Source organism: Camelus ferus, chromosome 13, assembly GCF_009834535.1.
Source record: "Camelus ferus isolate YT-003-E chromosome 13, BCGSAC_Cfer_1.0, whole genome shotgun sequence".
Taxonomy (NCBI): Eukaryota; Metazoa; Chordata; class Mammalia; order Artiodactyla; family Camelidae; genus Camelus; species Camelus ferus.
In genome coordinates, this window is record NC_045708.1 from 42869782 (window position 1) to 42892295 (window position 22514).

The following is a 22514-nucleotide window of genomic DNA, read 5'->3' on the forward strand; positions in this document are numbered from 1 at the left end:
GTAACTGGGCCGTTTTGTCCCAGAGATAAAAATCTTCACACCAGGTCCTTTGAATGTGATGTCACGGGGGTACAACTTGCTCATTTGGGCCCCTTTCTTCTTTTTCCCCTAATGCATCTGGCCTCCTTTCAAGACCTTCCGCCATCATCACCCTAGTTATGTGGCTGCTGAGGTAGCACCAGCCATCACCGGGAAGGCAGGACCTGTGGCCTGGACGAGCCTGTGGTCATAGAGACCTGATGTGCCCAGGGTCCGGAGGGACCTCTGAGATTTGTGATGGGTCTAATAGTCTCCCCAAACTCCCTGGTTCCCACTCACCAGTGCCCCGCATAGAAAGTAGAAGATGCCCTCAGTATCACTTGAGAACATTTGACTTCCGAGACAAGAATTTGAGTACCAGCCCTCTTTAAGAGCAGATAAAATTTTGAATACCTGCATGGCCTTAATTTTTTGCACTGGGCAGACAGATTGACCAAATCTTCCAGAAGCAGGATAAATAATAAAGATGAAGTTCCTTGCAATCCTAGAGCCTGTCTTTTCAGATCTCTTTTAAAGGCTCATAGAAGCAGAGAGCAGTGAGGGGAGAGGATGGGGGAGAATGAGCTTTTAATATTTAGCTATTCAGTTGTTCAATAGATATCTATTAATATCTAGGTGCGCTAGGCGATGGTTATAGATTGACAAACAAAGCAGATGCAGCCCCTGCCCTCACGGAGCTTCTTGTCCCTTATGAGACAGTTTGGGGGCACTTCCTCATCCCAGGTGAAAAGACGTGCCAGGGCTCCAAGGGGAACAGCGTTAGCTCAAAGAGCAACGTAATAGATGTCATAGATGGGCAAATCTTCACTGAACAAATAAATCCATGCATGCACAGTCGGGAAGCTCTTGGGGTGACCCTAGAGTTGAGAAAGGTTGTGGGTGCTCCGGCCAAGGGCGTGTGTAATTGCTAAACAGTTTGTTTGTTGAGACACCTGAGAGAGAGAGCAGGAGGATCTGCCCCTACCTGCCTGGTTCCCAAGGGGGCCATTGACTGGGAACGAGGAACAAGGACAGCTTCCCATGCCCTGGCGTTTCCCCAGAGGTGGAGCCAGCACGGATGCAGGAACCCCTGGGGAGAGGAGAAGAGTGGCCAGAGAAAAGTGCCAGCAAATTCAGTATGCCATGTGGGCCCAGTGCAGAGGGCCCTCTGAAGTTAGGGGATCTCATCTGTATCCCATCAAGAGAGAAATGGGACCCAGCTGGTGCAGAGGCCGCAAGAGACCTGGCCCTAGAGCCATGGGCAGGAGACTGAGGAGGTGGAAGGAACTGGGGCTTAGGAGTTAGAGACTGACTGACGTGGGTTTGAAGGTTGTAAAACTTTGGGCAAATCGCTTAACCTCTCTGAACTAGCTTCCTCATCTGTGAAATAGACATCATGGTGTTGACCTCTCTAAGATGTCATGAGGTATAATATGTCTCAGGCACTAAAATCAGTACCAGGGACTAACTATAGACTTGATGATTGGTGTTCATAAATACTACATTATCAGGACCCAGGATCTGTTTCAGTGCAGTATTGAAAGACAGTGCTAGGAACCACTCAGAAAGAGGTTGTATTATCTTCAACATAAGCAGTGAAACGGAGCAGATTTGGAGGGATTTAGCTTTAGCTTAAGTCACCCACACTAACCAGCTGTCTGAACTGAGATAGGTATCTTTGCCTTCTTTGAGACTTGATTTTCTCCTCTGTGAAATGGAGATAATTTTCGTGCTCAACCTTTTTTTCATCCATCCATTAAATATTTATTGAGTGCTTACTATGATCCACACCATGCTTGGTGCTGAGGACACAGGAATAGGACATGGTCCCTGACCCTAAGGAGCTCATCATCTAGTGGGACAGACTGTTAAATATTTACAATAGAGTGTAGACAGGCCTAGCCCTGTCTGAGTGGACAAGGAAGACTTCCTGGAGGAGGTGACATCTAAAGCTGAGAGCTGAAGGATGAATGGTTTTTTTGCCTACATAAAAGTAGGAAAGGAAGTAAGGAGCTGGAAAGGGCATTCCAGGAAAAAGAAACTGCATGTTCAACAGCCAGGAGATTAGTGGGCACAGCAGATGTGATTATGTGGCTAGCTGAGTCTGTCTTTCCTCAGTGTGGACTTTGTATAAAGGCAGTGGGGGACCACTGGGAGATTTTAAGCAAGACAGTTGGAATAACATCATCACATTGGCACTTTAGAGAGAACACTCAGGGTTGTATGCGCATACATCAACTTTTATTATGGAGAGCAGTTGGGGTGGGTTTATTCTTTGCTCTTTCTCTTCCTGCTCTTCTCTCTTCTCCTTTCCCTGCCCTCATATGATGGCTCACAGGAGATAAAATAACCCTCATGAGCATACCTGGTGTAGGGTCTGGCACACAGTAGGTGTCCAATTATCAGATATTCCCCCCTTTAAAGAATAGTCTCTGAAAGAGCAATCCCCAGCACGAAGTGCAAGTTGGGGCAAGAATGCTTAAGGTGTGGCTGCATGCATTTTTCTGGCTGGTGTTGGGGTATAGCTGACAGGATCTAGGTCAAAGGAAGTTCCCCAGACAGTTCAGTCTCAACCAGTCATCTGGGGTTTGTTTCAGGAAGGGCAGGTGAAGGTCAGAATATCTCCCCTATTTCGGGAGGCCCCTCCTCCCCAGGGTGCTGCTCTTGAAAACTTACCAGACATGAGCAATTTTGCTAATTTGTCCAAATCAGCTTCCTCATCTGTAAAATGGGTATGAAGTTACCTGCGCTGCCAACCACATTGGGGGCTGGGAGTGGAGGGGGTGGTTGTCATGAAGATCAGAAGCAGTGTGTGAACCACAACAAAGTAATGTGGTAGATTCCACTCGTTAAAGCCTACTGTGGGCCAGGCCTTGTTTTATGAAACCAGGATTATCGTTCTCCCTGTTTTACAGATAAAGAAAGCCAAGTCCAGAGAAATGCAAATCATTCAGGGGCACAGAGTAGGTGGCTGTAGTCAGAGTCCCGATGTTTTAATCACTGCATCATAACACCATACCCTTTTGTCTCTGGAGAACCACCAACTGCTCCTTGAGCAATTAGCATGATGCAGCCACTGAAGAAATATGTGCAGAAAGGTGGAAGAAAGGAGGAAAAGGGTAGTGTTTGAAACCTTAGAAAGTCTTTCCTAATGCCTCCAGGCCCCACCCACAACCAACCATCTTCTCCCAGATGCACTCCAAAAAATGGTTCCTCAACCCAAATTAAAATGACCTGTTACCTGTCTGATTAGGCTGGGATAGGTGAGGGCAGGCTCTGTGTCTGAGTCATGGTGGTATCCCCAGGGCCTTGTACAGTGCCTGGCACTCAATAAATATGTATGAAGTTCTATCTGTCATTTGCCTGGATTTTCTGCCCAAGGTTTCTACTTGGCCAAGAGCTATAAAGCAAAGGAGCTGGGGCTTCTGGGAAAGTCCTCTAGGGTCATTTGGCGCATACTAATTGATGGAGGCCCAGTGACTGGTCAGTGTGCCACCCCCAGGCCAAACCTGACACTGGCCTTCCACACCTCCTTACTGCTGGATGGACCCAGAGGGCTGGGTGACTCATCTCATTCTGCCCATCTTCTCCTTGGAACCTGACACTGGCCCGCCTTGTGCAGAGCATGGGCCCCACCTGTCACATGAGGAACCCTAAGGGTTTGCTGTGTAGACCACGGTATACAAGACACTGTACGTGCCGAGTGGCTTGAGTTGGGTCCACCTGACTGATGGCTCGTCCACAAGTCTCCTGAGAACCAGAACAATCCTCAGACACATTGAGCAACCAGCTTCCCTTCCTCGCCCCCGGCAGGAGCTGGGCCAGGGAAAGTGAAGAAACCTGTTCCGGGCCTCCGCGGGGTGAGCGTGGGCAGGCCCCTGCCGGGAAAGGGGCGGCTGAACCCGATTCCATTGCTCCCGGACCGGATGCAGCCCCGTGACTAGGGCGGAGGCCGGAGAAACGCGCGTCCTGGGCGCACCTGTGTGTCCTCCAGGGCAACGCTGGCTTTGGCAGTGATAAGACTAGGGGCTCTAGGTCAGCGATCACCCGGATTGCGACTTCCGGCTGCTAAATCAGGCGAGCGGGCGCGGCGGCCGCCAATCAGCTGACAAGTAGGACTGGAGGGGGCAGTGGACATCCAGTAGGTAGGTGAAGGACGATGAGGGAAGGGGCGGCGCCCAGAAACACCTGGGCCATCGCGCTGCTGTCCTGACGTCGCAACCGCGCATTTTGTGCTTTACCCCTGCGCCTCCGCCGGCAGCGCGGTTGGGTGGAAAGAGCCCGGGACCGAATTGTATTTGAATCCAGCTGTTCTACCTACCGGTGTTTGTGTCCTGGAGTAAGTGTGTTCGCTTGCCTACCTGAGCCGGCGTTTAGCCAGATGAAAAATGGGAATCCCTCCCTCAAAGCGCGGTGTGAGAAGGCAGTGAAATTACATAGGAACTATGCCTAGCACAAGAGTAAGGTGCCCAGAAAATGGAGTTCCCCTTTCCCTTCTTTATTTCAGACCCAGATCCCGCTCCCAGCCCTGAAGTCGCGCCCCCACAGGCGACCTCAGGAAGGCGGGGTTTGTAGGGCAGGCACTCTGGCTTGGTAATACTACAGAATGATTCGAGCTTCACTTTGCCAAACTATCTGATAGGATGGGACGTGTGGGAGGATTCAAAAGGCCTCCTTTGGGTCGTGTTTCTGTGATTCTAGGAGGTCATTTCAATGCATTCTTTGATTCACGTTGTTTATTCATAGATTCCTATCAGGCTAAGGCCGCTTCTTACAGCCTCCCCCGCCCCCGGCGACGTTCCGGCCCGCCAACGTTTCATCCATACAAGGCCAGCTTCCACCGGCTGCTTTTGTGTAAATAAAGCCTGGCCTTCTGCCCGCAGGTTGCCGCGGGTCCCGCCCCGGGAGCTGGCCGGTGGGGGAGGCGGGACCGGTGCCACCGCTGCAGCGGGGCCTCGGGAGGCTGGAAGCCGGCCCCGCCCAGCCCTTGCTCAGGGGCGGGCGCTCCGGGGCCACCGGAAGGAGCAGAGCGAAGAAATCCAGGCTCAGACCCTCAGAGTCCCCACCCACTAGCACCCTCGTCCATGGGTCATCCAGCGCAGGGCAGACCCTTAGCAAATACCATCCCGAATCCTCCCAGCAACGCTGCGAGTCTTCTCCCCATTTTATAGACGGGAGACTGAGGCTCAGCAAGTGTCAATGGCTTAACCGAGGTCCCACGGGCAAAAAAAAAAAAAAAAGGCAGACCAAGAACTTCTAACTGAATATATTTAATGGTAAAACCCAGTCTTCCCCACCCCACTGGTCACCAGTGAGATTGTAAAGGTCTTACTGGGGAAGAAAAAAAAATACCCACGACGAATCAGATTGACAGATGAAAGAGGGTTGAAAGGGCCTTCCAGGGCTTCCTCTGTGTCTCAAACAGAAGGACTCAAACCACTGTTTAAATCACAGACTATTTTTCCTGGGTGACCATTTTACCTCCTTTCACATTAAATATAATGTAGATTTATTAAAACAGATAACAATGGTGAAGAATATAACTTTCAGAATTATTGTAGCTGAAAATAGAAGACTTCAAAGAAAAGTCAGGCTGTTTCCACAACGTACACCTTTCTCTCGAATGTGCAGAAACACTGTCGACGTCAGTCACACAGATGGGCAAACTGAGGCCCCAACCCAGTCCCACTGAGAGCGAGAGGCAGAGCGAGAGGAGATTCGAGACTTCCGGGGCTCTCGGCCTGGGGTGCTTTCTGCTGGAGGCAGGGGTGCCCTCGAACAACCACTGCTGATCTTTGTCACTCAGCCAACAAAGTAGGGACGATTCTGAGTAATCAGCGCGGCTGGGGCTAAAAGCGAAAGGAACGCGCGGGCTACGGGCCCCGGAGGGCTGCGGGTGGAGAGCCCCGGCGCCCGCGCAGGCGGGGCCCCAGCCGGGGTTCCCGCGGGGCAAGTGCGCGCAGGAGGCGTCCTGCCCGGGCAGCTCTCTGCAGTCCCGCCCCGCGCCGCAGACCCGCCCCTGCTCCAGGCCTCTCCGACCTATCTGCCACCAGAGAGTCCCCGGTCCTAAACCCCCAGTCCCAGGAGGGGCTGAGAAGATGAGCCGGGACATCTGGCCAGCCCACCCAACTTCAGGCACCGGGGACCGGTGGCACTCTCCTTTCGCGTGGGGACGAGTCAGGTTCCTAGGCTTGGGCTTGAATCCGCCCTTGATACTTGCTAACTCTAAGGTCTCGAGAAAATGACTTAAGCTCTCTCACTCTCAGTTTCTGCTTCCATCATATGGGGGTTAGCGGCTCTTACCTCATATAATTGTTGTGAGAAGTAAATGTGTGCCTATCTGTAAAGGCCTAGAACATTAAAACAAACAAACAAACAATTAAATATTGTTTTGCTGTTACTGTTAGGCGGGCCTGGGTAGGAATCTCAGGCCAGTTCAGAACTGGAAGATCTGGGCAGAGGTACTTCCTTCAGTTCTCCCAACTGGAAAAGGGAGCTTCATTACACTTTATGTTACAGGGTGGGGGTGAGGCCAGATGAGCTCCCCAGCCTGTAGCAAGTCCCCAGGTGGTTATGTTTGCAGCTCTTATGGTTTGCCAGTGCTGTCTTAAGCACTTTGCACTTATGAGCTCATTTCATTCTACAATTACAATATGAGAGAGGTATTACTGTTTACCATTTCACAAGTAGGCAACTGAGGCACAGAGAGGTTGAATGATTATCTAAGGTCACACAGTGACTAAGTTGGATTGGCAGCCACAAAATCTGGCTTCATACTCCATATTCCTACCCTCTACCAGATATGCCAGGCACTGTGCTAGGCCTGGGGAATGCAGCCAGGAATAATGTCACACAGCCATCTCCTCAGCAAAGGGCTGGATCTTCTTTCTGAGTTTATCAGGCTTCCTTACATATGCTAAGCATTGCACACACTTTATCATATTTCATATGCATTGTGCACATCTTGGTATTCAACATTGTTAATTTCCCTCTTCCTGTATTTTTGAGGTCTAGTTACAAGTCTACGTGGAGGGTGGATTTTAGGTGATAGAACATTTGGTGTCTAGCAGGTGCTTCGAACACCTGAGTTCCTCCTTCCCTGAACTTAGGGATCTCCCAGTTAAACAGACTGAAAGTGCACATGCTTAAGGTTTAGACCTTTTAATAATAATAATTGCTTCTGCCTCTGAGAATTACTGTCAGTGCTGTGGGGTTCCCAGAACTGAGGATGAACTTACTGTATTTATCACTTAATCATTTCCAAAACAGCTTATGACTCGGACATCTTTAGTTAAAGGTGCAGAATTCTCTCTCTCCAGCCCTCCCTCTTTGGGGTGCCTGTGATAACTCTTGCTGTAAATGGCTAAAGCTATTAAATATAGAATGTAGATCTTCCTGCGATGCAAGTATAAGCTGTCGTTACATTCATTCCTTAAATGTTATGATCATCTCAAACTTGGCTTTTGCAATTGAATCCTTGAGTTAAATGTGGAAAGCAAGAAGAAAAAAACAGCGTAACGGTTGGAAATAAAAATGTGCAGTGGGTAGGTTTCCAGAGCCATAAAAAAAAAATAAAAAAGCTTTAAATTTTCAAAGATTTTAAGGCTGATCTGGTTCCAGACAGCATACCCTAAATTCCCATCATCCATCGTGGCTGTATTCTGAAGGTTAAACTGCTTTTAGACAATGCAATGAGCTCAATTGATGACCAACTATTAAATTGTGAGTTTTCCTCATATGTGAGACAGCCTGTGGAGAGTGTTTGGCACATGGTGGGCACTCCAGGGAAAGCCATTATGATTAGGGACCAGGATGCAGAGGGAGCATCACTCACCTGACATTTATTGAGCATCTAATATGTGGTAGTTGCTTGTAAGTCCATTATTTCAAATAAACCGATAAACCGCACAATAAGCCTGTGAAGGAAGTACCATGTTATAGAGAAAGAAATCGACACTTCAAGAAGTTCATTAACTTGCCGTTCTCTCCAGGGAGTAAGTGATACAGTCTGAGTTGAAATTTGGGTCTGCCTCCAAGTTCAGCAGTTGATTCTCTCTGCTTTTTCCTGTATGCCTGGCTGTCAGTCATCTTAGACCTGGAGGCTAAAATCAGAGGGGGCGTTAAGATCACCACAGCCAGGGTTTCTTTGGCCTTTTTTGTAATCCAGGTTGCCCTAGATAAACACAAAAACCTCACACCTTCTCCTAAGGAATTTCAAATTCAAAATAATTTAAATATCATGATTCAAAACCGATCAAAGCAGAGGGACAGCATTCTCAGTATTTTGATTTTAAGCAAAATAAGTGTTCCCATGGCCCCCTCTCTGGCTCCCCTACTCCTCACCAGTGGAGATCTGCTGACAGTGCCCCCACCCCCTGGTCATTTCCTTCCCAGGAGGGAAGTTGAGCCTGGAGAGGAGTGAATTGCCAGTGACATGATCCACACTTGAACTCAGGTCTGACTGGCTCCAAATGTGGTATCTTTTGTCTAAACACCTCATTTACCTCTCAGTTCGGTCTCTCCTTGTGACTTAGCTCAGGGTTCACGCTTCAAGTGGACTTCATCACCTGGAGTTCCAGAATGTGCCATCCTTCCAGGTCTTTGCTCAGCCAGTTCCTCTGCCTGGAATGCCATCCCTCCCTCTCTGCCTGTTTGCCTGGTCAACTCCTATTCATCAAGATTCAGCTGAGATGCAGCTCCCTCAGGAAGTTTTCTGGGCTTTCATCTGTATCCGAGTAAAGGGACTGATTCTTCCTTCCTGCCTGTGGAGAATGATCTCCTGGCATTTGTTCATACTTCAGTGTTGTTTGCAAGTCTCTCCCTCTTAATCACTTATGACCTCTCTGCTCATCCCACCCCCACCACTGCCAACCTTGTGGGGACTGGGATGGAACTACATCTTTGTAATTTTTTAGCAGAATGCCTGGCATATAGCAAGCACTCAGTAAATGTGTGTGAAGTAAAAATATGCATACACACTCACACTGAATGTCACTCACCCAGGCTATAAGCACTCATAGACAACTGTCCTTTTTTGAAGCAATAGGGAGCCACTGCAGGTTTTGGAGGTAGAGAGTTTCTTGATCCACAGGTAACACAGAGACTTGCTCATGGGATCGAAGCTATAGATCTCCCAGTTTCCAGACCTTTGCCTTTGTAATATTTCCCTGGAAAGGTTTTATTGGATAAACAAGAGGCTGAGGAAGAGAAGGTATATTCATTCATTCTTTGTCCATTCAAAGAATATTGCCTGCTCTCTCCACGTTGCAATTTTGGGCACCACAGAGATAGCAGTGAGCAAGGTAGACAAAATATCTCCTCTCATGTCATTTACATTTTCCTGGGGAAGAAAGACAATAAATAAGTAAATAACAAATGTCTCAGTTTGGATGGTAATAAATATTATGGAGAAAGAACAGGATCCCAAAAGACAGATGGAGTGGAGGATGGACAGATAATTTTAGGTGGGGAGGTCAAGAAAGACTCTTTGAGGAAGTGGCATTGGGCAGAGCCTGGAATACCATGAGGGAGGGAGCCAGATGAAATCTGGAGGAAGCGTATTCCAAGCAGAAGTGGCAAGTGCAAAGGCCCTGAGGTGGGCTGGGATAGGTCCCGGGTTGTTTTCAATGGCAACTGGCAATTTAGTAGGTGAGATAAGATCAGCATGGCCATTTGTTCTGAGCTCAGCCCAGCTGTGGGTGAATGAATGAGTGAATGGATGAATGAAACATGGTCTGCCAGCCAGGAAATTGGGCTGAATACTCTGGACAGATTTTTAAAAAAATTTTTAGTCAACAACAAAATGATGGATTGTTGAGCAAAATATAAGAACAATATAATCTTTAAAATGAATTTAAATGATCAAAATAGAACAAAGTCAGAGTGAGTTTCTGAGTGTAAAATAGATGGCATTTTAGTGTTTATTCCTTAAAACGGAATCTGCCAAATACAACCCAGGGTTGTTTCAGTTGAAATGTAAAAGTTGCTTTCACTGAGATGCCACCTGCAGAGGGTAGCTTCAGCTCGATCCTGCTGGGGGACTCTGGAGTGTGAGTTACACATCAGTTACTCCTACTCAAGGCTAGGGAGCTACAGCATTTGACTGTTCCCCCAAGAACAACACTTGCCATTGAAGTCACACCAGAGGTGGTCCCTCCCCATCTCCTCCAGTAAACAATGAAAAGGAATCCCACTGGAATCTGATTAGAACAATGACATTATCTGATACAGTAAGACAGAATAAAAAAGGATGGTCTGGACCATGCATGTATCACTTATTATACATAATATTCATTATACGTAATGATTATAGGACCCAGGACAGTTATGGGAGAGCAGGCTCCCAGGTCCCTAGGCACAGTTTACAACCCCTTGGTTTGCTTTTACTCAGCCTGGAGGTGGATAAACACACACTTTATTGCAAGAGGGCAGGGAGCAATGTGAAGACAAAAGGACTGGAATTCAGTTTGCATCCTTATTTCAACTCTGGAGTGCTGTGTGACTTTCAGCATGTTACTTAACCTCTCGGAACTTCCATTTTCTCTTCTAGAACACCTAAGGCCCAGCCAGACACCCCAGACCCAGACATTTCCTACCAACATTACCTTGTCATTTGGGGCCCCCGACGATGTGCCTACAATGTCTCTGAACAATGAAAATGATAATTTCTGTTTTTCAGGAACCAAACGAATTCTGGCTGGACTGTGCATAATTGATATTCTTGCTTTATAAGTCATGCAGCCTTGACTTTGCTTGTTTTATTGCTTGTAATTATAGGGTCTGGGTCCAGAAACTTGAAATACGTTGGCAGAGGAGAAATTTTATACCTTTGTTTGGAGCTAGAGGGAAACTTTAAAAAAGATCAGGGGAAAGGAAAATCAACTCAGGTTTATTGAAGATGCAGTGATGTTGGGGTTGGGGTCCACTGTTTGATCACTCTTTGACTTCTGTCAGCCAAGCTGACTTAAGGATCTTCAAGAGTTGCATTTTAATATCAAGATTTGGAGGTGGCAGTAGTGAGGAATCTCAGAGCTATTAGAGGCAGGGGGAACCTGGATGTCCTACATGCTGGTGGGACTTATCAGGGACAGGCCCGCTCCCAAGTGACTGGTACCCTGCTAAGTTTGGTGCTGAATGAGTAAGTGGATGATTTGCTCCATGTAGGATGATAGATCCTGCTCTCCAGTCCCAGTTCCACCTCTCAGGTAAGTCCTTTACCCTCTCGGGATTCCATTCCTTCCACTGTAAAGTGGGGCGCATCAGACTTGCCCAGCCTACCTCCTGAGGTTGTTTCAAGAGTCAGATGCTATGCAAATGTACCTGTCAATTACGTGTGATAATGCATGAAGCCAGCAGGATAAAGTGACTGTAGTCTCTCTGCAACTGATTAGGGTGATCTCGGGAAAGTATTACAACTTTACTAAAGCCTCCTTTTTTTTCATCTGCAAAATGAAGGTAATCCCTGTCCTGCCAAATTCATAGCGATCCCATGAGACAATGGACAAGAAAGCATCTTATAAACTGTAAAGTGCTGAAGGAAAAGTGAGGAATTATCATTTTCCTCTTCCTCATCCCCTTTGTCATTATTATATTCCCTCGTCCCTGAGAGGATCTCCAGTGAGGATGTGTTCACACCCTCCTCATTGGGCTGCTGTGCTCAGATCCCAGGCTTCCAAGTCAGAGAGGATTCTGCTCAATTCCCCACTCTATCAATTACTAGCTGCTGTGTGACCCTGGGTGAGTCACTAAACCTCTCTGAGCACTTCAGAGAATGCAGGACAATGAGACCTGCTTCAGAGGTGTTTGTGGCAAGACTCAAGCAAGAGAGCATGTGTGTATCCAAAACAGCATCTGGTATAATTTCAATCAGTGCCGATGACTTCTCTTATCCACTCCTCTTCCCCAACTGGGCTCTTCAGATTTAAATCCACAATCATGTGGCCATAGTCGGGGGTTGGTCTGGTTTATTCTTGAAACTACTTGTCACATGCGAAGCTGAATCATGGTGAATTGCATGAGTCCCCTTCTCCATTAGGCTGTGAACATCTAAGAAGGGCACGCGTCACTTGCGGTTCTAGCCCCCAGAATGGGGAGGACATGCTGTTCTAGGCACATATGTAGGGGGTGTTGGGAAGACTGGCTAGAATGCATGTAAAACCTTGCATTGTGGTACCTGGCACATGGGAGGCCTTGGTGATTAACCCCTGACTGACCAAAAGCTCTGGCCAGCATTGCAGTCTATCACTGACGCTGTTCTTTTCCTGGACAGAAGGAATTGGAGCAATTTCAGAGGAGTGGCATACCAAGGGGGATACCACTTGTCTCATACCATTTGCCCTGGAGAGGAAGTGTATTTTACTTCTGACATTATTCAAAATTGCTGGCACATGGTGATAATAAAAAAAGACTGACTCATTAAATTTCCTTTTTTAAGTGTGCACCCCCTTATTACCTGCACCCAGATTGGACTGTTCCTACCTCCCATCTTTGATTCATCACTGGCTCATAAAATTAAGAGGGAGATGGTGTGGTGTGAGGGTGGGGGTGGTTGGGGGCTAAGGGATGCTGTGATTACAAAGCGGTGAGATGATTGCATATGGAGGTGGGTGCGTGGCTCTGTAGGAGCACTGAGGTCAAAGCCACCCACCCACCCACCCACCCTGGTGCTGAGGCTGAAATCTGGGGACGACGCCAGGCAAGGCTCACAGCGGAGAAATCTCTAGGCTGGGCTGGCAGGAAGAGCAGGGCCATGCCAAGCAGGGAAGGGGAGGAAGGGCTGTCGGGTGTAAGTGGCAGTGCCTGCCAAGGCACAGAGTTTTCACACTGCATGCAATATTCTGGGAACCTCAAGTAGGAGGGTTTGCTTGGGGCAGATCCAACAGGACATATTACTTGCATTTAAAAACCTCCCAGGGAATAGTCTGAATTCCCGTTTTCTTGCAGATTCTGAGGAAGATTCTAGCTCGCTGCTCTATCGTTCTGTAAATGCAGAGGTTGGTGGAACCCTGTGTTGGCCCAGAGCCATCAGAATATTTCTCAGGGAAAGCCCTTGGACCAAGACGTCTGTTTTTTCTTTTCTTTGGAAACTATGGTGCTCTTTGTGAAAACAAAGGAATTTGGATTCTGTTCAGGAAAAATGTAACCTACAAACAAATAGCCTTGGAAAATCTGTGCCTCACCCTGAGTGCCTGGGTCAGGCACCGGGAGCACCGCGCCCTTCTGCTGCTTTCTAGCAGGAGGCCACCTCCTTTTTCCTCTTCTGTATGTTGTCTCTGGCCGCCCAAAGGGCCGCACCTCCTTTCCAGGCTTCTTCCTTCCCTGATGCTCAGGGCCCAGGTCTTTTCAAGTGCCCTTGCTCTGCCTGGAATGTGCTTCCCCTTCCTGTCTGCAAGCCCTTCATCCGTCTTTAAGATCCAGTTCCCGCATCGCCCCCCAGTTCTGATTTCCCCTAGATAATTGGTTTCTCCTCTACTGTGTTGCTCTGGATAATTTAAAATTTAAATATTCTTTCCTTTTTTCTTCCTTTTTTTTCTTTCCCAGATAACAATCCCTGATTGTATTTTTTTAACTATATATAATAATAAAATAATGGCTGCCAACTTAAATTCTTGCTATGTGCCAGGCAGTATGATACATAATGTTACCCTAGATGCAAAGTGCTTGGGACAGAAATTGGCACATAGTAAGTTCTCAATAAATGTGACATTATTATCTTAATTCTCTCATGGCACTTGTAGCCAATACATTTATCATGCACATTATAATGCACATTACTGGTCTGTGAGCTCCTTGAAGGCAGGGACTGTATCTTCTTTCTCTAGTATCTCCAAGCATGTAGATTTCCAAGGGGTATTTGTTGAGTGAACATCTAGCCACTGAAACTGATGACTGAGTGCAGAGATTTATGCCATGAGTTCCCAAGTCAATTTAACGTAGCTGTACCTATAGAATTTAGGGTGGGAATCAGAGGGGCTGGGCTTAATTCTGTTTCACCTACCTACTAGCTTTGTGATCTTGAGTAAATTAGCCAATCTTTTCTGACCTCTAGACACCTATTTTCCAAAATGGGGATAATAGTCCTTAAATTGCCTTCCTCACAGGTTTTCCTTGAGCCTCGAGTGAGCTAACACATGGGAGAGTTTTGTGAATTGTATTTTATATATGTGATACATTATTGTTGGAATCATTCTGGACTCCACTGCCATCACCACCATAGCTGACAGATCATGAGTCCACAGGTAGCTCCAGTTGGGCAAATTACCAGCATGCCGTTTTGGGTTTTCATGATGTCTAAAACGTAATATCTTGATGATTGGGATACTACTGTTTTTTCTCTTCAAAGCATGCATCCAAGGTGTTAATCTCAACCTTTCTAAAGGTTTTTGAATGGACTTTGATTTTACCACTTGATTTCTTTAAAATCTATGGCCCTAAATTTCACAGTTACATTTCCTCTCAGGAAATGTTCTGAAAGGATTATAATCAAACAATCATAGTATTTATTGGAACTAGATACTAGGGATTATAAGAAGGAATGAAAAGAAGTGTAAGACATGGATTTCTTTACTCTCAAGGAGCTTACTATCTTATTTGGGAGCTTGGACTGAGTTCTAAGTTTGTGCGCAAAGTATGCGATCTGAGGAAGGAGAGATCCCGCTGTGTTGAAGTGGCTTGTGAACCTTTCAGGGAGGAATTGGTCCTTAGGCTAAGCTTAAAAGGAGACCAATGTTTAGACTGAAACCCCGGGAATATAATTCATAAGACAACTCTAGGGACATTGCCTAGTGCTGCTAACACTTCCCTTTCAGCAGGGTTGTAGATTTCTTTAGTTCCTGGTGGATTTGGAAGAACACATGAGAACACTCTAGAAATGTACTCATTGATAAATGTCTGAATCCAAAAAGCTGCTGATATTTTGTGGCTGAAGCTTTCATGATGAGGAAATAAAAACTCTCTACTTTAACAAACAAAAAATAATGTTTAGTCACGATGTATGTGTCTGAAAGATGTTGGAGAGAAAGCTGTTTACAGAACATTGTAGCCCTCTAACTTCAGCATGATAATAGCAACAAGTGCTCGTGGATTAGTAAAGCCGGCACACACTGCTGAGTATAGGGTGATAGTAACAATAACCCAAAGAAGACAATTTTTTAAATACATAATTGTAAACAACTTAGGAGAAAAAGAAAATGAGAACGCTAGGTCTGAATGTGTATGTAATGCATCCAAAGCCACAGTCAGAGGTCAATGTATAGACTTCATGTTTTCACTTAAAAATATGAATAAATGAAAAGAAAGTAACTAAATGTCTAACCTAAAAATTTATAAAATGGGCAGCACAACAAAACTAAAAAAAGGACAAAAAAATTCAAGGATAGCAAGTGAATTAGAAAATCAACAAAATAGTAGAATTCATAAGTAAATTCATGAACTGGTTCTTCAGGGAGGAAAGTAAAATAAGCAAGCCTACAGGATCTCTACTTCAGAAAAAAGAAAAAATCAAATAGCCTATATCTGAAAAGTTTCTATAATTTGTAAAGCATTTTCCCTTTCCTTATTATTCTTGGTCCCTAAACTAATCGTATGTGTTATATATTTGTATCTCTACTTTGCTGGTGAGGACCAAAGAAGTGAGATTACTGAGGATCAAAGAAGCAAGATCACTTCTTAGGGTCACACAACTAGTGAGTGGTAAAACCATGATTTGAACCCAGGTCTTCTAGCCTTGTTTAATATTCTTCCAATAATCCCATAGCACGCTCTTGGGCTGAGTATAAGACAGGACAGGTAAAACATCTGATATGTCTGTTCGTTTCCTGTGGCTGCTGTAACAAATGGTCACAAACCAGGTGCCTTAGAGCAGTAGAAATTTATTCTGTCAGAGTTCTGGAGGCTAGAAGTCTGAAACTGAGGTGTCAGCAGGGCCATGCTCTTTCTGAGGCCTCTAAGGGAGAACCATTCTTTGTCTCTTCCTAGCTTCTGGTGGTTGCCAGCAGTGTTTAGTATTTTATGGCTTACAGCTACAGCTCCCTGCTCTTTGCCTGCATCTCCCTGTGGTCTTCTCCCTGTCTGTCTTCACATTGTCTTTTCTCTACGTATATGTCTCCTCTGTTTTCTCTTCTTATAAGATGTAGGGATTTGTTTTCCAAATCCAGAAATTATTTTTAGTATGACCTCATCTTAATCATTTAATTGTATCTGCAAAGATACTATTTCCAAATAAAGTCACATTCTGAGGTTCTAGGTAGACATAAATTTTAGGAGAGCACCATGCAACCCAATACAATGTCCTGACTTCTTATGATTGTGGTTTCAAAAATCCTTACTGGGCTCCATCCACATAACAAATCTGTACATGCAGCCAGCCAGACAGTCAGTGATCATTTACTGAGTGATTAAAATGTCCCAAGTACCTAATTAGATGGCCCACAACACATCAAGAAAAAGGCACTAAGGCACTTGGGATCTTAGGCCACATCATTGGGGTTTATTAAGCTAGGGACCGATGGGAATGATAGACCTAGTCCACTCGTTAGACCAGTTGGAGAGCTGTTCAGATGCACTTTAAGAAGGAGGTAAAGTGGGACAGGTTCAGAGGACAGTGACCTAGATCCTAAAATCTTATTAGTCTGGCCACAGTGACTGTTAGAATACCTGGGAAAATCTCAGGTGTGTACACGGGTGGTGGGATGAAGTGAGAAAAGGCGTAAGAATGCACTTCTGATACTTGAAGGGCTGCCGGCTCTAGGAGTCTAGGAAGCCACCTAGAAGTGGGTGACACCGGTACCTGCATCTGGGAGGTGTTCAGCCTTTAAGCTGCCAGAGCTGCTGAGGGACTCATCTGCTGAAGGAGCCAGAGGGAGATGAGGAGAGGAGGGGCTTGTTCGTGGATCTTATTCCAAGCTGGGTACTAGATACAGATCTCGGTTTAAAAATTGTAGAAACACATCCTCTAAAATTTCTTGCACGAAAGAATTTCTCAACATGAACACAGTGGTTTTCATAAAATGAAGATATTTTTATGTGTAAAAGACACAAGCCCCAACCTCCAGGGGCCCACAGTAGGGTGGGAGAGATCTAACACAAAAGAGAGGCAACCAGCTATAAAAATAGGCTCAATAAATATTTGAAGACTGAATGATTGAGTGGTTTTCTTCCAAGAATATTTTTGGTTGTAGTCACAGCATGGCCTTTATCGTTGGGTGAGCAACTGGCCCAATTTGCTGGGTTCTGGGAGGTTTCTTGGGACATGGTGCTTTTAGTGCTAGAACCAGGAGAGGCCCAAGTAAACTGAGATGAGCTGGTCATGCTATTTTACCGGCTTTTTAAAAAAGGAAGGAAGACATAAAAGCAATTATGGTGACAGCATCAACAGCGGTTATCAGAGCAGAGACAGGGGCGCACGTGGTCTTTAAGGGGGAGCCAGGCAAGGCTCAAAAGCTTCATCAGAGCGGAGACGATGCCTGTCTGGTCATTGCTATATTCCCTGCACCCAGCACAGTGTTTGGCACATAACTGGAGTTCAGTTGCTATTAGTCAAATACATGAATTCATTAACAGAAGTCAAAAAGCATTGAAACCAAACCTGAAACGTTATGTAGCGTTCTGACCATAGGAGAAAGGGGTGTACAAAGAAGTTTCTAAAATAGAGTCTTTGGATATAGTAATTGGTAAATATAATGTTTAATGAAATCTAGTATTTTTCCTATGGCTATTAATATAGCTCTTGGGGAAAGCCCTTAAAACATACATTTCCTCCATTCTTTATTTTTTTTTTTCCATTCCTGCAGATCCTCCCCCGCCTTCCGTTTTTGCTTCCTTCCCTTTTTTCTGTTGGAAGAGATAATGCTCTTTGCAGAGAGGACACCACTAGAATCTCTTTCAGGGCAAGTATAAGCAGCAAATAAACCAGGAAAGTGGTCTGCTCGGGAATGCACAGAGGTGCAGGCGGGGCAGGAAGGATGAGAAGGACAACAAGTCTGGATGGTTGGAGCAGCATGGGAGGAGGCAGGGGGTGGGAGCATCAGGGCTGGGGAAGGCACGTGGGGCCACATGGTGAAAGGTCCAGCTGCAGGATCACCGCCCGCCGTGAACTCCCGCGCCTTGGGCCACACAGGTGTTTCCTACTGGATTCTTATTATGGAGACAAAGTGTGAGCATTACTCCTGTGAAAGAAAGAGAAACATGTATGGAACACCTGCTCTGCCAGGCACTGCTGGGTCCTTTTATATGCATGATCCATGCATGCATTTTGAAAGGATGTATTACTAACCCCCATTTCACAAATGAAGAAACTGAGGCTTCAAGAAATTTGGTGACTGGCCCAAGATGTAGTTGACTAGTTGAACTCGGGTCTGTCTGGCCTTACAACGGTGGTTTCCAACTTCCTATCTTCCTTTTAATAAAAGCAGAACCTTTTCCATCCTCCTCCCCCACCCTCTGCTTCCTGCCTCTTCTCAAAACCAGTGGAGCCTTCCTCACCAAATGCACCTTCCACTAAGCTCAGCCTGCTCTGTCCTCCTTAGGAACAAGTCCAGATCTTGGTATCTCTTTGACATTAAATACATTATTTCGACCTGGACAGAACCCTTAGATTTTGTGCTAGTCTTTAACTTTCATTACTCCTCAGGAATATTTCCAGCAAGCGTTACTGGCCCATAAAGATGTGCCTCTTAAAGGGGCATAGTTACCCACAGTAGGAAGCGATTGGGAATATTATGAACCCAAGCAGTCAAACTATCTCTTTGGGCTCATGGCCGTGACTGATTAGCAAACCAGAGAGAAAAACAAGAAACCCTGGGTTCCAGTCCAGGTACTGCCATTCACTAGCTATACGGGCTGAGTTCCTTTACATCTTTGGGCCTCAGTTATATTATTTACAAAAAGGATAAATTATACGTGCTTTGCTTACCCCACAAAACTATATTCAGAGATTACCTTGAGTGAAGTAATAAATCGTAAGTCAGAAAAATGTAAGGCAGAGGAAGGATGTTAGCTTTAACATTTGTGGGACAAAATGAACAAAAATAAAACATGAAATATTATTTTTATTTATTTATTTTACTGAGCTATAGTTGATTTACAATGTAGTGTTGATTTCTGGGGTACTGCATGGTGATTCAGTTATACGTGTATATATTCGTTTTCATATTCTTTCTTACTATTGGCCATTACAAGGTATTGAATATAGTTCCCTGTGCTATGCAGTAGGAACTTGTTGTTTATCTATTCTGTATAGAGTAGTTTGTATCTGCTAATCCCAAACTTCTAATTAATCCCTCCTCCCTTTCCCTTTTGGTAACCATAAGTTTTATTGTTTTTGTTTTTGTTTTTAAATGTCTGAGTCTCTGTTTTGTTTTATTTCTTGGTGGTTAGTCAGTGCAGGTAAAAGACACCCGAATTCAATCTAGCTTATGCCAAAAAGGGGACTTTATTTGCTTAGATAAATCAAGGGCAGGGGTGGAGCCCTGGGAATGGCTGCATCTGGGTCTCCAGTCCTGCCAGAACTCCTCTTGGACTCACTGTATATTTGCCTCCTTCTCTCCAGTTCTTCATGAGTGTCCTACGTGTGATGGGCACCACGACTGCCCAAGCTCCAGGCAACTTTTGTAGTCTTTTAAAATTCATGAAATATAACATACACTGAAATGTATATAATGATATATGTACAATTTAGGCTTCCATTTTTCCAAGCTTGTTATCAGAGAGGGAAGAGAGTTATCTCCCTCGAGCATGAGGTACAAAAATCCCACGGAAGCCCCATGATTGGCCTGGGTGGGTCATGTGCATGCCTTGGACAAACCACTGTGGCCAAGCATGGATACTACCAGCGACCCACCTCAGGTCTCTGGCCCACTTCGTGTAGCCAAGAGGCGGAGAAAACACAGACATGGCTACACCCACTTGTATTCGGAATTGAAACAATGAAAGATATGGGAAAGGGGATATTTCTGCAGGCTTCTGGTTTCTCTAGGATGCTCCAGCTCTGAGAGCACAGGCCTGCTAGGAGATGTAAGGTGGGAACTTTGCAATGATGGCACTTGGGATATCTAGCTGCTCCTTGCATGATATAAGTTTGGCTCAGTGTAATATGCAGATTAAGCACCTACTTGCTTCATCAAACTTAGTATAGAGAATGGAGTTAAATAAGCTGGCTCATGGATGAACTCTGACTGGTGCTCATTCAAATCCCATCATAGCAGGGAAGGCAAATATTGAGTAAATACCTGTGCTGCAAAAGTGAAGTCCAGAGCACCTAGCGGCATGTAACAGAGACCAAAAGAGGCACTGACATCAGCTCTGCTCAGTGTCATGGGTGAGAGGAAGTCCTTCTAGGGAAATAAGCTAGCACGTGCTTAGTCCTGGGATCGGAATGTGCGCACTGGAGGAAGTAAAAGAAGGCCAGATTGTCTTGATATAGAGAATGGGGTAGGGTGGGGTGAGGTGGGGGATGGCTCAAGATAAGGGAGGTAGAGGCCAGACAAAGCATCTGGAAAAATACTAAATGCTAGGTTCACAGTGTTCTCTCTCCATCTTTGGCCAGGGTTGCCCTGTGATCATTCCATGAGGCCTGTGGCCCAGTTCCCAAACCTGCCCCATCGTGTCATGGCATCCCCTCTAAGAGCAACATGAGCAATGGAAGGAAACTCAGCCTCTGGGAAATAGGTGCAGGGCCATTTCCCCCTTCAAAAAGGGCTAAGCTCTGCAGCTCATACTACTTATTATTCATGGTAATCATCACGTTGGACACCTCATTTGCCACAGAGCATGCTGACCTTCAAAGCAATAATTACTCCTCCCAGATTCCCTGTGAAACAGGCAACTAGAGGGTCTGAGCACAGGATGAGGAGCCATTAAAGTCCTGAAAATCGGACTCCTTCTCTACGGCCTGGGCAGAAAAGCGAATAGGCACAAAAGGCCCCTTTTGGCCCCTGATTGTAAAGCATGGAATGCAGATGGGGGTAGAGAGGGAACTGCGGCCTCACAGGTGTGCTGGGACATTTAATTAGAAGGTAGGAGGTGCGCTTTCATGAGAGAAAGGGCTGTGGAGCCACGCTCTTCCAGACCGTGAATTCCCTTTAGGCAGAAGGAACACCAGGGCTCAGGTGGCAGGTGCCGGGATGAAGGAAGGGGATGGGGGACCGCGAGCAATTCGCATGAGATGGCACTTGTCTGGCGTGAAGGCCAGGCCGGGTCCAACTGCTTGGGTCCCTCAGGCCTGGTGCTACTGAGACAGGGAGGATCGAACCCTGACGTCATTCAGGTCCTCTCTCTTCCGGTGCCAAGATGCTCTCCGGGACTAGCTCCAAGAGGTCAGGTCATTGGCCAGCATCCCACAGCCCATCGGGAGTGAAGCTGGGATTTCTCCTAGCATGGGCTTAACTACCAGCCTCTCCATTCCATGCTACAACATGCTACTGGGTATGTAACTTGGTATTCACCTCTCAGTGCCAGGAGTGTAGCAGGAGCTTAGGAAAGGCTTGGCGGTCTGATTTAGTAATTTGTGTTCTCTTTCCAATTCATCTTTTTGTTCTCAGGGCTGGCTTGCAAAGGTGAGGGGAGAGAGTTTTGTCCCTGGTGTCCTGACCCCACAGGCACTAAAGAAACACCAGCCCCTGACTAGGCACCTGTTCTTTATTGCCACCTGGAACATCTCCAGTGAGGATAGAATGTTAAGATGTCAGAACATTGACTGCCCAAGGTGGATGCTTCCTTCCTGCCCCCTCCTCTCCAGGCCTGATAGATGCTAGGGGCAGCTGCCCCACAACCGAGAATAGCTCTGCCCATCAAAATATCCCTTCCCTTGGCCGGAGCTAGGGACACGCTGTCCCCATCTCCTGGGCCCCATTTTCCCAGCCTCCTTGAAGATCAGCACTCCCAGATCCATTTCATCACCTCTGTGTCTCTTAGGAATCGTGGCATGCTTTCTTATTTACCAGGGAATCTTCTGGTTGTCTTCATTTGATACCTGTCTTCTGGCCAGGCATCCATGGGTCTCTGGGAGCGTAGAGTTGAATGCAGCCTCTGCCCTCCAGTCATGCCCAGGCTCGGGGACCTTGAACGCTCTACCCAGAGTGAAACAGATGGATCCAAGGAAGTCCAGTGGCTTGCAGATTAGTGCAGGAGCAGCACCTGAGTGGGCAGGGAAGACTTTGCAGGGAGTGGTGCCTGGGCTTGGGCTTAAAGGATGCACAGGGACTTTCCAGGCAGAATGATGGAGGGGAGGAATTAGAAGGAGGGGGATGTTTATCCATTCCTTGGTCCATGTGCTCTCGATGAACCACACAGAAGCTGTATGAACTCTGTGGACACCCGCTGGCTACGGGAACAGCTTGCACACCATGCTGTGCATGTGGCTTAGTTCGTCATTCGTGACTACCTGTCATCCCTGACTAGTGTCGTGGTTTCCAGCTCCCTTCTCATCTTTGGGCACTTACCCTGAACTTGTTCCATTTGACAGCAGCCTTCAGAAAGTAGCAGCTGGCAGGGGCTTTAGA

The 22514-nt window shown here is 46.3% G+C and overlaps 1 long non-coding RNA gene across 3 annotated transcripts in view; it reads left to right on the top strand.

The window, feature by feature from the left end:
- The first annotated feature begins 3847 nt into the window (after nucleotides 1-3847).
- LOC116668026 overlaps nucleotides 3848-22514 on the top strand; it is a 71239-nt gene continuing 52572 nt past the window's right edge. For all 3 annotated transcript variants that reach the window (XR_004325072.1, XR_004325071.1, XR_004325070.1), the window contains exon 1: nucleotides 3848-4163. This is a non-coding gene — a long non-coding RNA (uncharacterized LOC116668026). The remainder of the gene's footprint in view (nucleotides 4164-22514) is intronic.